The sequence below is a fragment of the Pelodiscus sinensis genome, chromosome 4, assembly GCF_052426305.1.
Source record: "Pelodiscus sinensis isolate ZL-2025 chromosome 4, ASM5242630v1, whole genome shotgun sequence".
Classification (NCBI taxonomy): Eukaryota; Metazoa; Chordata; order Testudines; family Trionychidae; genus Pelodiscus; species Pelodiscus sinensis.
The window spans coordinates 46,624,149-46,639,656 of record NC_143055.1 but is presented as its reverse complement, the minus strand read 5'-3'; the positions used below and the strand labels follow the sequence as shown (position 1 = coordinate 46,639,656).

The window sequence follows — 15,508 nt, the reverse complement described above, 5'->3', positions numbered from 1 at the left end:
TAAAAAAACAATGTCTGAGAAAGTGGGTTGGGCTCCTGCTTAGGGTCCTTGCAGAGGAAAGCTCCATGCCACAGGGCAAAGTCCCTTATCTTCTACTGTGCTGCTCAGAGTTGTAAACTCTGATGAAGATTATGTGACCTGCTGGTGACTCTAACAGGGTGATACCAAACAATACCAGCTGAAGATCTGACACATACATTCTAATGACAAAAAGGACTACTGTGATCATTTTAATCTGACCTGTTGCATGACGCAGGCCATAGAATTTCACCTGGCGATTTCTGAAGAATTATTCTTCCCCTACTATATACACGAACACGATTAAACACAATTGCTTGTGCTTGAACTAGGGAAATATGGTCCTGATTTAGCTCTGTAAGGGTATGTCTACACTAGAAAGTTAGTTCGAACTAACGGACGTTAGTTCGAACTAACTTTCCTATGCGCTACACTAGCGCTCCGCTAGTTCGAATTTGAATCGAACTAGCGGAGCGCTTAGTTCGAACTAGGTAAACCTCATTTTACGAGGACTAACGCCTAGTTCGAACTAGCTAGTTCGAACTAAGGGCTGTGTAGCCCTTTAGTTCGAACTAGTGGGAGGCTAGCCCTCCCCAGGTTTCCCTGGTGGCCACTCTGGCCAACACCAGGGAAACTCTATGCCCCCCTCCCGGCCCCGGACCCCTTAAAGGGGCACGGGCTGGCTACGGTGCCCGTGCCAGGTGCAAGCCTGCCAGCACCCAGCTAGCAGACCCTGCACCTGGCACGGCACAGAGCCACCCACCCGATGCCCCCCAGCCCACCCCCTCTTGCCGGGACCAGGCTGGCGGCTCCCAGGAGCTTGCCCTGGACCGCAAGAGGCGGGCACCTTCCTGGGCTAGTGCGGACATCGTGGACCTCGTCCACGATCTCCGCACTAGGCACAGGAAAGTGGCCGTCTAGGGCAGGAGAGCTGCCAGCCTGGCCACCCAGGACCAGGTGTGCATGAAAATCAAGGGGGTCCACTGAGACCCCCGACACTGAGCCCTGAGCTTACAATGGCCGTCCTGGGTCAGACCAAAGGTCCATCTAGCCCAGTAGCCTGTCTGCCAACAGCGGCCAACCCTAGGGACCCTGGAGGGGATGGACCGAAGACAATGACCAAGCCATTTGTCTCGTGCCATCCCTCTCCAGCCTTCCACAAACTTTGGGCAGGGATACCACTCCTACCCTCTGGCTAATAGGACTCCATGGACCCAACCTCCATGACTTGATCTCACTTCCCTTTCAACTCTGTTCTAGTTGTAGCCTTCACAGCCTCCTGCAGCAAGGAGTTCCACAGGTTAACTATTTGCTTTGTCAAGAACAACAACTTTCTCTTACTAGTTTCAAGCCTGCTACCCATTCCTTTCCTTTGGTGTCCTCTAGTCCTTCTTTATGGGAACTCAGGAAGAACTTTTCTGAATGCACCCTCTCCACCCAACCCCTGCTTTTAGAGACCTCTATCCTGTCCCCCCTCCGTCTCCTCTTTTCTAAGCTGAACAGTCCCAGTCTCTGTAGCCTCTCTTCATCTGGGACCTGTTCCCAACCCCTGATCATGTTAGTTGCCCTCCCCTCTCCCAGCCTTTCTCTTCCCCTCTCCCACCTCCTTTTCCCAGTCTCCCCCAGTTTTGTTCAATAAAGACAGAGTCAATGTTGGAAGAAACGTTATCTTTATTTTGTACATCAATAAGAAGGGGGGCTAGGGAAGGGCAAGTGGAAGGAGGTGAGGGAGGAATGGGGTACGAGCCCCCGATGGGGAGGACTGGGCTGGCTCTGCGGGCTTCTGGGGGTGGAAGCTCTCCTGCAGCCCCCCAATTACTCCCTCTCCCCAGATGGCAGCCTGCGGCAAGTGCAGCCGGGCTGATGGCCGAGTGGTGTGATGTGCCCAGTGTGGGCACTCAGGGCACTCCAAGCCAGAACTTCTTTGCAAGCGGGGCACCCCTTAGAACTGTGTGTCCGGGGTGGGGGTCGGGACCCTTTAAGCGCAGCCCTCGGCTAGCCTGAGACAGCATCTCCATGCTCTAAGTCCTCCTTTTATGCCCTGCCGGCACTGCTTCCGGCCATCATTAAGCCCTGTTCAGAGTCCACTCAATGTGGACTTACTAGTTCGAACTAGCAAAACGCTAGTTCGAACTAGTTTTTAGTTCTAGATGTGTTAGTTCGAACTAGCTTAGTTCGAATTAACTAATTCGAACTAAGTTAGTTCGAACTAGCGCTGTAGTGTAGACGTACCCTAAAAGAGTAAATTTGGATTAAGGGAGTAAACCACACTATTGGATCTTAAGGATGGAACATCAAAGACCAAAGATTTTGGCTCGAAGACAATTTGAATGTGATGAAAGACAGTCATATAATTTTAAGAGCAGTAAAACACTGGTTTTCAAACATGCTGTAGACGGGAGAATTACTGTGAATATCTGACAAGTGTATGTTGAAAGAAATGTTGCCACATTTTTAATAGACAAAAAAACTTGAAAGCAGATTCCTTGTGGTTCAGATGGATATTAATCACTTGAAGCAAGGACTTGTAAATAAATTAACTTATGCTGTATTCTTCTCCAATGTTTTACCCTTTCGTGAGGTGACAAATCAGCACTACCCCTTAAGGGAAATGATTTTATTTGGAGTTAGAACCCAAACATGTCCTTGAAAAGCCATAAATAGTAATGAGAAGTAAAACAATGTTTGTCCTTAATTAAAATAGTAAGAATGTGGCTAGTTTGCGAGTCTTAGCATCTGCAAAATGAGGTCAACATTGTGAGGAGAAGTTGTCAGTTTCTCTGTCTCTTTGTTTAGATCTGTAGTACCAATTTATCAGTAATTTATAGGGAAAAGACTGAGAGCTTGTGGCTTGGGCAGAATTCATTATTCAAAACTAAGCTTTCTCATCACTGAGAGTACACAAGATGCATGCTAAATTCAGAAGCTGTAGTTTTACCTACCAAAGAATTCTGCTTTGAGTGAAAAATCTATCCTATAGACTGATCTGAAAAACCACCTAGACTCTTCTCTGCGACCGGTGTATTATAACAAATCAGCAGATGGAGCTTAAGTGTGACCAACTTATTCCCAGAGGCTCAACAATCTAGATGGGTAAAGAGTTGGAGGAGTCCAGTCCTCTTGGCTGTGGTGTGCACAATTGGGTGGGGCTCTGTGGAGAAAAGGAGAACATTGTTGCTCTCGACAGGTACGTCTATACTATGACGCTATATTGGGATACGTGAGGTATCCTGAAATAGCTATTCCGCGTCTTTTGAACCAGCTCGTTATTTTGAAACAGATTTTGAAATAACAGGATCGCTATTCTGACATCCCTGAAATCCTTGTTCCATGAGGGTTAAGAGACATTTCAGAACAGTGGTTTATTTTGAAATTTAATGCTGTGTAGACAGTGCCAAATTTTGAAATAAGCTATTTCGAAATTAGATTGAAATAAGATATGCAATTTTCATAGCTCAATTGCATATCTTATTTCGACCTATGGGTGCAGTGTAGATGCACCTTAGGTGAGGGTACCTAAGCCTGGAGAAAGGACTATAATGGACATTGCTAGATGGGGATTTGCGAGCATCTTGGACTTAGATGCCTGGGTGCTCTGATGGCAATTGAAGGCCAGATGGTCAAGGAGCAGCACCTCTACAGGCAAGGGGCCCAGCTACCACACCTAGTAGTGTATCTCCTCCCTCTGTGTATGCCATGGGTAGGATTAGAGGCTTTGGGGGAAGGCAGGGATATGGGGGAAAGTTTTGGTCTCTTTGGAGGTGGAAAAAGGGTTTGTGCTATTGTTTTACTGTTTAACTATTACTGTTCCCTATCCCCATTTTGGCATGTACCTCTAATATTGCTTTATATAAATGGGTTTCAAACTCTTCTCTGTGTAAAGGATCTCAGTGTCCATTTAAGGAAAGGGAACCAATGCTGAATCCAAAGGAACAGATGCAGTCTCACGACCATAGGGTATCTGCCATCCTTTGTGTCCAGCAAAGGAGGGGTTGGCACAGCCCACCTGCTATCAAGGTAAGCCTTCTGTGTACTCTTATTTTCTGTGGATAAATGATCAGTGCAAAGACTTAGACACAAGAGCTATAGTTCTACATATCTCCCTCTATACAGCATGATAGAAAGTGACTATTTGAAGCACATTCTAAAATAGAAATATAGGTGCAGCTTATTTAGGAAAACCCAATTCTTTCACTGCATCTGCAACCACAGTGAGCATGAACCTTGAATTATTTCTGTAGGCTTGATTTTTCTTAATGTGAAACTTCAAAATATGGACCATGTGCTTACCTTCTCTTCACGGCATAGGAGCAAGTACACACGCTGTTCACAGCAGTGCAGTCCCAAGGAACAGCCCCTATCTGCCCTGTACCTCCTTCCATGTAGCCGGAAGCAGCCCCTCCAAGGTAGCAACATAATATTAAATTACATTGTTGCAGGAAGTGGGCAGTCAGAAAGGGGATGACATGTTCCCATAGCAACAATCTTTGTGTTTGCAACATAAATTAACACTGTTCATTGCAGCATGAATGCCCTTTTTATAGTCTCTTCTACTGTCGAGATATGATTAGGGAGCCTGTGTCAGCTTGGCTCCCATGTCAGTCATATACCTAGAAATGTGAGGGTGGGGAACAGGACAGCATGAGGAAGGCAGGCATATGACATAGACATCCTAAGATCTTTGGGATTTGCGTTGGATTCCTCTCAGGGACCGCACGTTCATTATAGGTGAAAAATCTCAACTTCTGCTTCTTCTCATCACTACATCTTTCTCCCTGAAAGGGGAAGAACGAATGACAGATTCTGCATTGTGCAGCCAGTTTAACTGTTGGCCTTTACAGCTTTGTTTTGTTTTTTTCCCCGAAGGAGAAAATGACCCTACAAAAGCTAATTTAAGTTGAGTTTCCTGGTCCATTTTCAGAGAGTGATTAGTTCTCAGTCTGTATTTCATAGAGGTAGAGAGTTATAGAAGTAAGAAATGGAAAATACACATTAGACTTCCTTGTTCATCCCCCGGCCCTTTTAAGAGTCCTCGCTACAGTTTTCTAGCATTAGTGGCAACAGCATATGTCAGCATATACATCGTGGGGTTGGCCCTTGCTGTCAATCTCCGGGGTGGCCATGCCTTTTCACTGTCACACCTAGGACCAGCAGCCTTGACAGGGAGGGAATTAGCTGACTCCAGGGCTTAAACCCTCAGGAAAGATAGAGCAGGAAAGGGTTGAGGAACTGGGGCTCTGGCAAAGCAGCTGAGCCCCCACCAAACTCTAGGAGACTCTGGAAAAGGGGCTGAACACTCAGCACAATCTAGGGGGCTGTGGTTAGAAGGCCGCTGGCAGTTTGGTACACAGGTGGCTCCAGCAGTGTCAGTATCCTCAGAATCACAGAGCCTGTGGCAGTCTTCCAACACAGGGACACACAAGAGGCATCTGACTGCTTCAGCAGCTGGCACCCAGCTGAGCTTCCAGACCCACCTTTTTATACTTCCTGTTCCTATGCCGCCCCTCTGCTTCCAGTGTAGAGAACATGGCCTTTCTATTTCTGTCCATCCGGGGGCATCTGGATGCCCCTCAGTGTCAATCTCCTAGGATAGCCACACCTCTTTCTATTTCATGATTTTAATATCTTGAGTTAGCAGATGGCAACATGGGCGGCGGGTATGAGAGACAGGGAAAGGCAATGCCTTTCCAAACTGCCAGCCTAGTTCTAACCACACTTTGCCCCAGCTGCTGCTCCTCTTCAATGCATCTTCCTCAGTCTTACAGGGCTGTCTGGGTTTCAGCTCCTCTGAGACTGGGGCTTATGCCACCAGCCCTCCTGAGGCTGGGGCCAGGTGCTGCCCATGCTCAAGATCCAGGAGAACTACCTGCCCTCCAGGACTGAGGGGGTCCACCCTCCCCATGCTCCAAGGAAGGCTGGGGCAACATGCTGCCTGCTCTCCTTCTTCCCCATCCTCCTGGGCTGGGGGGAGGAGTGAAGTCTGGGAGCACATGCCACCTGCTTGAGGAGGGGTGGCCTGCCCATACAGTGGAGGGTGCTTGGCTCCTACAGGGCCCTGGACAGCTGGGGGTTGCCTTGGATGGAAGGGATGGTGCGATGGGGTGGACTAGACCCCAGTACCCCCTACAGGAGGCTGGAGGCCATGCCACACTCCATCCCAGCGAGAGGAGCAGAAGAGAGGTCCTCCAGGCAGGATAGAGTGGCTGTCTCCATGGCGACCAATCTGGGCCCAGCAGTTCAGTATAAAAGAAGCCAATCTGGGCCCAGCAGTTCAGTATAAAATAGCCTGGCAGTTCCTCACAGGAGCTTGACCCAGGTAGTTCTATATACTGACTGGGATAACAGCAGCACTATGGACAGCTCCAAGTGCAAGATGAACTCTAGACCTGGGTGAGGCCCAGGTCCAGTGCCTGAAGACTGGCCACCAGTTGAATACAAGAACTGATGGTACCGCAGACAGGGCTAGTGAGATTCTAGCCTCAGAACCTTGTGATGATCAGACAGGGCAACATCTGGGGGAAGTGACCAAGGGAGCTACAAAGTACCAAATGACCAGGCAAAGAACTTGTAGTTAATCAGCCACAGAGGGGTGCCTACAAATGGGTGGATCCATTACAGATGAGAATGGGAGATTTGCTTTCCCCAGTCATAGGTTCACCCATTGCTCCTGGATGACAACATGGAGTATGAGAATGTGACTGCAATTCTATAACTTTCTTTTTTTATTTAGAAGACAAATGCAATGTTGTTAGGTGGTTTCTTTTCAAGTAGAAGAAGTAAGATTTAAAATTGAGCTTAAGTCAGAGTCTGCTGTTTCTGTAATTTCACAGCAGGGTTATTAGAGACTTTTAAAGAGGTGAAGTTGCAGAAAATCTCAGTATTACTAAAATCGTACTGGGGAGAGTGTTGCACTCTGGGGCATTATTATAGTGAATGTAACATATAACTGCAAGGATATATGCTAAACCTCTGTGTTGCAAAGAAAGGAATCCTGCTGTTGTTTGGTAGTGAGTGGCTGAGAGATTCAGTGGGATTAGCAAAGCATAAAATGCTGCAGGTTTTAAAAATAATTAGGAATCCTACCCAAAATAAAAAGTAGCTGAACTTTTGGACAAGGCAGCTGATGTCTTTCAGGATGACACTGGAACCTTAACTCATGTTAAAGCAAAGAATGTAGTACAATTTCTAAATATTACAAGTTTGTGCAGTACCTCTTGTGATATGCCCAAAGGTTAGAGGTAGAACTTCAGCATTTTCTGGACTCTGGAACTTTATCAAAATGTAACTGGAGCAAAAGGGAACATCCCTATCTGTAATGAAAATGTGTGTCCATAGCTGAAGTGACTTAAAGGTTACCATTAACTTGGTTTTGCATCTAGATATAGGATGTGCTTACTTCATTCACTCCATTTCTCCAAGACTAATCTAGTTTAAGCCAACATTTATATGAAGGTTGATGACAGACAGCAAGTACCTCATTATTACACTTTCTATTTGGCAATGAGCCATGACCAACATATTGTAGGATACTCCTCACACTCTATTATTTGGGCAATATAGTGCTCATTGGAGCTAGTGGGGAAGAGCACCTAAGAGACTTTGAAAGTCACTTGTGAAGCTGCCTAAGGTATGGGCTCAGAGTGAAAAAAAATCATATTCTTTTTTGTTTAAAGTTGGAGTTACATATTGTAGCCTTATCATTAAAATAAAAAGTTGCATAAATCATAAAATGGTAATAATTTGATGTGCTTTTATAATTATGTGACTGGATTGTGTATTCATAGAATTTTTCTTGCTTGCAGTTAATCTATGTGTGGTTAATGGGTATAAGTTGTGGGTTAAGTATAAGTAAGATAAGGATGCAACATAAGGGTATAGGTTTTAGACCTTTGAGCAATTTCCTCTGGCCTGAAACAGTTTGACCTGACTAGTTGACTGAGGGATAACCCTGGGTCAGTAAATTACAAGAATATAGTACAAGATTTAAGTGCTGATGTTCTGGAAACTGTGCAGCAATATGCTGGAAAATATACTGTATGGTATGAGTTAATACTGCAAGATGCCTAATAGTAAAATTGTGTGGAATTCTGTAATAACCTGAAGTTGCTATGGGAACTCATTGACATAGATGCTAATAAGAATAAGGGTAATGAAGGTGGTACCCTATGAGAAATGGGGCACTGAAACATTCATAGTGTGGAAGTGAAAATAAGAAAAAGGAGTGGACATGCTCATTCATATTTATGATAATAGATGATGTAAAAGAAACTCTATTTAAAGTGGTTGCCTAGTCTAAATAAGCAAAGAACCATAGTGTGAAACATCCAACAGGACAGCCACCAGATAATCACCTCACTCATTGCAATGTTTCTCCAGGGGGTGTAAGTATGAAACAAGGTTCCCTCTAATCTGAGCAGCAACTTGGCAGGGCTCTGTGCATGGAGGAACAACAGAGTTCTCCTCAGCAGGGAACTGCTTCTGTAGCTGAAGGAGAAGTGCTCCCTTCACAGCCAGGCAGCTCTGTGGGCAAAACAGTGAGCCCCTGGGTAGGCAGGGCTCATTAAGCAGCTGTGGGGCTGTGCTGCCATGCAGTTTAGAGGGAACCTTGTTGAAAATTCTGACGCGTGACACCTTGCACATATTCCAATAGCTGTGACAGCTGATAACTTGTGAGGTCATTACTTATGTTCATGGTTCATCGTGTGCTCTTCAAGTCTCCAAACCAAATGCTCTCCCTATTGGTGATTCTCACCTGGTAATTCTGATACAGTAAATATATGGGAGCTTGAGTCCTTAGCACTCATCATTGTGATGGTCTGTGATACTATGGGTAATACCAATCCATGAAGACAACAAGACAAAGCTAATGTCTCATAATTGCATTACTTTCTGGTGATGTTCTATTATTACCAGGGCTTCTGGCCACTACACCAACAGTGTTACATCTGGTACAATAACTTTCACATACTGGACAGAATTGTTGTTGATTCAACACAGCATACCAAAAAGCTGCAACTCTCTGAAGGGACCTCTACATGTTTCAACATATTTTTTACTATACAGTTAGCTTCTGACACTTCCCCCAGTGTAACAGAAAAAGTAATTTCCCATGTGATGGAAGTTCATATCGAAAGGACTATTGCCTTTGTTTCTAAATCTCTTACCTAGGCAGATGGTAACTATGTTCAAATTGATAGGCAAGATTTGAATTCAGTTGGAGAGTTAAAGAGTTTCACTAATATCTGTATAGGAAACAGTTTATTCTTATTACAGATCATCAACTTCTACTTTCTAATTTTCATTGAAAAAAGTTCTGGCAGCATGGGTGCAGAGCTGGGTAATATTATAGTGTGTTCACTTCTATAGTAATGAGTTCAAAAGTACCAACCAACATGCAAATGTTGGTTGCTTGCTATTGGAAGTAGAAGATAAGAAGGAGATCAGACCAGTGTTATGTCCTATTTGACACAAACTGACTCCTGTCTCCCCACTCCTCTGATGATAAATGCCATGGTATAATGTGAAATTAAAAATGATCCAGTGCTGGTTATGGTGGATGGGATCATAGTGAGTTGGTGGAGGTTCAAACAACTGTATGATACATACATAACAGTCCTTTCTGACCAAAGTTATCCAATGTGTGGTACCAATATGATTATTTCTATGAATCTTGGTATTGCATTCTTTAAGAATTACATCTGGGCCATTTGGAAAGTGTAAAATGAATGTCCTTGCCATGACTTTGTGTGCTAGCTACTGACCAGAGAAAGATACACAAATACAGAAAGCAGCAAAAGAACATCAAGCTTATCAGCAATTACAATTTAATGCCTAAACGGGCTCCTTTTGCCTCCTTGGGGGTGACTTAAACCCACACAAAAAGTCCACATGGGCTACTTTGGACTATTTATGAGACATATGTTTTGATTGCAGTAGATGCCTATTCTAAATGGACAGAAATGTATAAATTAAACTAATTCAGCACAGATCGTAGTAGTGTTGACTCTTGTCTTCAAGGACTAGAGTTCCTGAATAGATTGTGACAGTTGAATTCAAAACGCCTCCCAAGAGTTTCAAGATACCTGCTGAGATAATTTATGGAAACGTTGAGTGATTGAATCACAGACTGGTCCCCTTTTTCATTAGGTAGAGGAGGCACCACACATGTCATGGAGAAGATACATAAACCATCTTTTTGAGCACAAGTTCAGCAGGATGTTCTACTTCACTGATGCCTGTTGAAAAAACTGAGCCTACAGTACATATCATATACTGACTTGTGATGTTACCAGTGAGTTCATGTCTCTGGTTCTACCACAAGTGACCCTAACACTACAGAGAAGGAAGATTTTGCTGCTACAGTTACACCAGAAAGGGCTATTATGATGTCTAAAAGATAGTACCCAGAGGAAAGTCATAATCCACTTCTCAGACTTAACTTTTAACAGATCACATATTTAGTGATAATTATGTATTTGCATCATTTTAAATGTTCTTTTACATTAAAGTGAGAAGAGTATTGTGTTTAGGACTTGAATAGCTTTCCTCTAAAAAGTCCATAAGCCCTCTGTATTCTGTTTAGAAACTTGCCAGAACAGTAATGAATGTATGTGTTTAGGCCTTGAATGCTGTATATAGTTTGTATAGTTATTTGGACTCCACTGTACCCAGGTAGTTGCTTTCTATTACCTTTTTTGCATAAAGAGCAAAAGACACAACACTAGATACAGAGTCTCATGGTTTTTGTCTGGAGCTTTCTCAAATCAGTCCCCAGTAACCATACCAGTGTTGGCCAAGATCACACAACAGGGGACTCTCACTTTATTTTTTGATTCTAAAAGAAACATAACGGTGGGTCTGATCCAAAGTCCACTGAAGTCATTTGGACTCTTTCCATCAATACCAAGAGGCATTGGTAGTGCCTAACATTTCAGAAAGGAAAACAAAGTTAAGCTGGAACAAAAAATCTTCTTATAAAATTAACAGCAAACTTCAGTCTTAAAAACAAATACAAGTATCTGACTGCAAAGTACTGTTAACCATCCTGTCTCTCTGTCTATAGTATGTATCTCCAAAACCAACAAGCTTTCATGGGCAAATTTGTTAGACTTTAAGGTACCACAAGACTCCTTGTTGTTTTCCCATCTATAGTATTTCCAGTGATATCACTGTGGTATCTAAGTACTGCTTAAAAGTCTTTTTTTAAAACTAAGATGCTTTATAGTTAGAGGAGGGCTACTCAACTTTGGAAGCCCCAGGGGCCACAATGATACTCACAGCACATGCAGACAGCCGCAACTTAAGTGTGGTTTTATAAACATGTAAAAATATATGCAAATAGCTTATTTCACACTAATGGGCACAAATATAAAGATTAAGGCAAGACTACACAACACACAGGCCCCATTTGAGTCAGTTCTGCTGATATTAATAAAATGCAATATTTACTGAATTTCCATCCATGTGACAGTACTTTTAATGAGCAATGACCGTCCAGGAACTTAACTACTAAAATGCTTATCAACAGAAGACCATTATATTGACTCACCATTGTGAAGTGTGTTCCCAGTGGAGACCATGTTCAAAGGAACATCCGTGGGCCATGTGTTGAGCCCCGTGTAAACCCAAACTACACTGAGGGCCACAAACAAACGGTCCACAGGCCACATTCAGCCCACGAGCCGCATGTTGAATAGCCCTTGTTTAGCATATAACATATTGTATAGTATATTGAATGCACTAAGGCAAGTGTTGCCCTGAGAAGTAGAACTGGTCAAATTATTTGTTGTGAATAAATATCCAACAAACATCCCATTTTTCTCTCTCTCAAAAAGCAGTATTTGTGAACAATTCATGAGAAAGTATTTATTTGCAAACCTTTGTGTATTTTATTTAAGAACAAATGTCAGTTTATAAAGAGTTTGCAAATTGTTTTCCTTGACCCATGATTCAGCAAGGTATATTTAAGTATGTGATTTTAATGGAAATACTCACATTTTTAAAGTTAGACATATGCTTAAGGACCTTACTGAATTGGGGCCTTTATTTGATTGTTATTCATTATTCACAGTGTGTGACCATGAATGAGTAATGAAAGATAAATTTCCAATACATAGTAAAGCGTACCAAATACTTTTGATGATGTATAAATTCCCCTTTTTTATGTAAATTCAGTTTGAAGAACAGCTATTCCCCAAATGCTTGTTGAAAAAAAAGTTTAACATGAAGTCTCATAAACAGTACAGGGTGCAAACAATGGTTCAGAGTTTAAAAATAGGTTTGTGAACAGTTTTGTTGTGTTATCTGTAATTTAAAGCTGAGTTTGTGCTGGATTTGCTAGTTCCCAGAACTGATGCAAAAACCAGCCCAATGGTTTAGCCAACTGAATAGCTGGCTGAGAACTAATTGGAAATGAATTTGTTTCTCTTGATGAAGGTCCTCGTGAACATTTGTCTTTATCAAAAGAAACACCACTGTGCTGATAGGCTGGTGCCTATGAAAGCTCAGCACTGTTACCGAGGCCTGCTGAATAGCCAGGAAAATAAAACTCTTGTTTTTTATTTTGTAATGTGTGTATTTCACATGTATTTAAAATCCAGTAAATACTATTTAACTGCTTTTTAACTGTTATTTAGTTAAATGCATCCTCATTAAAGTGAACAAACACTAATGAATTCCCATTTAAACAGTAGTTGTTACTATTTGCCATCATAAGGTTAAATCCATTTTCTTGCATTGATTACCCTAGCAGTCCCAGCAGTTCATGCTAGAGGTACATCGGTAGGTAGTGAAGGGCAGAGGTATCCCATGCAGTACGTGTTTCATTGTTAAATGTTGTACAGGATTGCAGCCAACCTAGGTGGTCTTTGCGTGGACATTAAATTTATTTAATTTAATTATATATATATTAAGGCTGTCAAATTTTTTAAAAATCACAAATACCTGAAAGATTTAAAAAAGTGTTATTAACTGCAATTTTAATCACACCATGAATAATAACAGAATACCAATTTCAATTCATATAAATATTTTTGCATGTTTTTGTACCATACATTAACATATTTTTAATTAGGGAAGTAAATAAAGTTTAGCAAACATTGCATCCTATAAAAGAATGATTGCATTGATAAAAAGCTATGATATTAGAAGCACTACTTCTATTTTCTTTCCATCACTATTATGTCCCATGTGTAGAAGAAGTGGAGAAGAGCCAATGTTTGTCAATAGACTTTGCAATAATTTATAATCATAAAATAAAATAATAATAATTAATGATAAAGCATCTTTTATTTTTATATAGGCTCAAATACTGCAAAACTTTCTTCAAGTAGGGCCTACACATTGCCCAGCTAACCCAGCAAACATAGAGCGGGAGACCAGAAGAAGATGGTGAGTTATGTGGTGTGGAGTTCTACATAGCCTTTTTCCATGGCAAGCACATACTGCAACTTGATAACTTTAACCATCAGTTAAAACCCACCATGAAGATAGGTGTAATGGAGCTAGTCAGAAAACAGAATTTCCATCTATCTGTTTCTTTTAATCTCAAATGAGGACAAAATTCAAAATCTCAAAATATTCAGAAATATTTCAATCAATATGGAAACACTGAAATGACATCATCAAAATGTTTTATTTTGATGTCCAAACATTATATTATAATTGTCTTCTTTTTTTTTTTAGCCTTACTATTTCAGGCCCTGATTCACAAAAATATCCCTACTGAAGAAAGACACCTCAGCACGTGCTTAACTTTGAGCCCATGTCTGAGCATCAAAGTCTGTCAAACTTAACCATGCTCTTAAATGCTTTCCTGAATTGGAGCCTCTATTTATGAAAGATGAATATGTAATAGGCTCCTATATTGTGCCTTTCAATACATAAAATTAATGGATTCATAGAGTTTAAGGACAGAAGGGACCATTCAGTCTGACCTCTTGCCATAGGCCAAAAAATCTCACTCAGTAATGTCTACCTCAAGTTGGCCATTGCTATCCAATAACATAAAATAATCACTTGGTGATTCAACCATAAACAGCTACAAAGCTATTTTCCCCAGCCCCTCATGCTCTAATTTACCATTTGAAAAGGTTCTCATCAGACAGCTTTTCCCCCAAATGACTATTAGAAAGGATGAGTCTGTAACATTTTGTGGGGAGGTTAACAGGTCCATACACTGGTGAACTAAGGGGAGAAGCAAGTACCAAAGTCAGCTGGGCCTCAAAGAGAACATCATCCCAACAGTTTCACTCATGTGTATGTCCAACAAAGCCCTTCGGCATGTGCATAAGTCTGTCCCTATTCCACAATGCACATAAGCCTTTGATTAAGTCCAATAGAAGTTAATATGTTTAGGTAATATGTTTAATATGTTGCGACATTTTGGACTGATGAATCCGAATTCTTGTTCAAGTAATGTATTCTGATCCCAACTGGGCGAGGATGATAGGAGAAAGGCAGACTTTCAGAGGTTAAGAGGTGAAGGAGGGGAGAGATATTTGTGTGGTTGATTGAGGGATATTGTAGTTCATGGTAGGATTTCAGTTACATCTGGTGAAAACATTTCCATTGAAATGTTCTTTTAAGGAAATTGGCTTTTTTGATACTGGACATTTTTGTAGAAAGCATGCAATTTATCAAAAAAAATCAGGTGTTTGCCACATCAAAGTTCAATAACCCATGCGAACATATGACATTAATGTTTTTCTGGAGATAGCCACTTAAACATATTGCCGTTTTCCTAACTTTTAAAACATGAGCTGTACAAATCAAATGAAGCTATGTATGCATTAGAAAAACAGTATCTTCACTTTTTTTGAAGCAAAATGAAGGACAATGTAGCACTTTAAAGACTAACAAGATGGTTTATTAGATGATGAGCTTTCGTGGGCCAGACCCACTTCCTCACATCAAATAGTGGAAGAAAATAGTCACAACCATATATACCAAAGGATACAATTAAAAAAAATGAACACATATGAAAAGGACAAATCACATTTCAGAACAGGAGGGGGATGCGGGGGGGGGGGGGGGGGAGGAAGGAAGGTAAGTGTCTGTGAATTGATGATATTAGAGGTGGGGGGAGTGGGATGTTTGTGAGTTAATGGTATTAGAGGTGATAATTGGGGAAGCTATCTTACACTCAAGCTATCTTACCCATTACCAAGATAGCTTCCCCAATTATCACCTCTAATACCATTAACTCACAAACATCCCACTCTCCCCACCTCTAATATCATCAATTCACAGACACTTACCTTCCCTCCTTTCCCCCCCCCCCTCGCATCCGCCTCCTGTTCTGAAATGTGATTTGTCCTTTTCATATGTGTTCATTTTTTTTAATTGTATCCTTTGGTATATATGGTTGTGACTATTTTCTTCCACTATTTGATCTGAGGAAGTGGGTCTGGCCCACGAAAGCTCATCATCTAATAAACCATCTTGTTAGTCTTTAAAGTGCTACATTGTCCTGCATTTTGCTTCAGCTACC

At 41.8% G+C, this 15,508-nt stretch overlaps 1 protein-coding gene across 1 annotated transcript in view; it reads right to left on the bottom strand.

Moving 5' to 3' along the window:
- Nucleotides 1-15,508, bottom strand: part of GUF1 (GTP binding elongation factor GUF1) — a 658,241-nt gene that overhangs the window by 109,549 nt on the left and 533,184 nt on the right. The gene's annotated exons all lie outside the window — the stretch shown is intronic.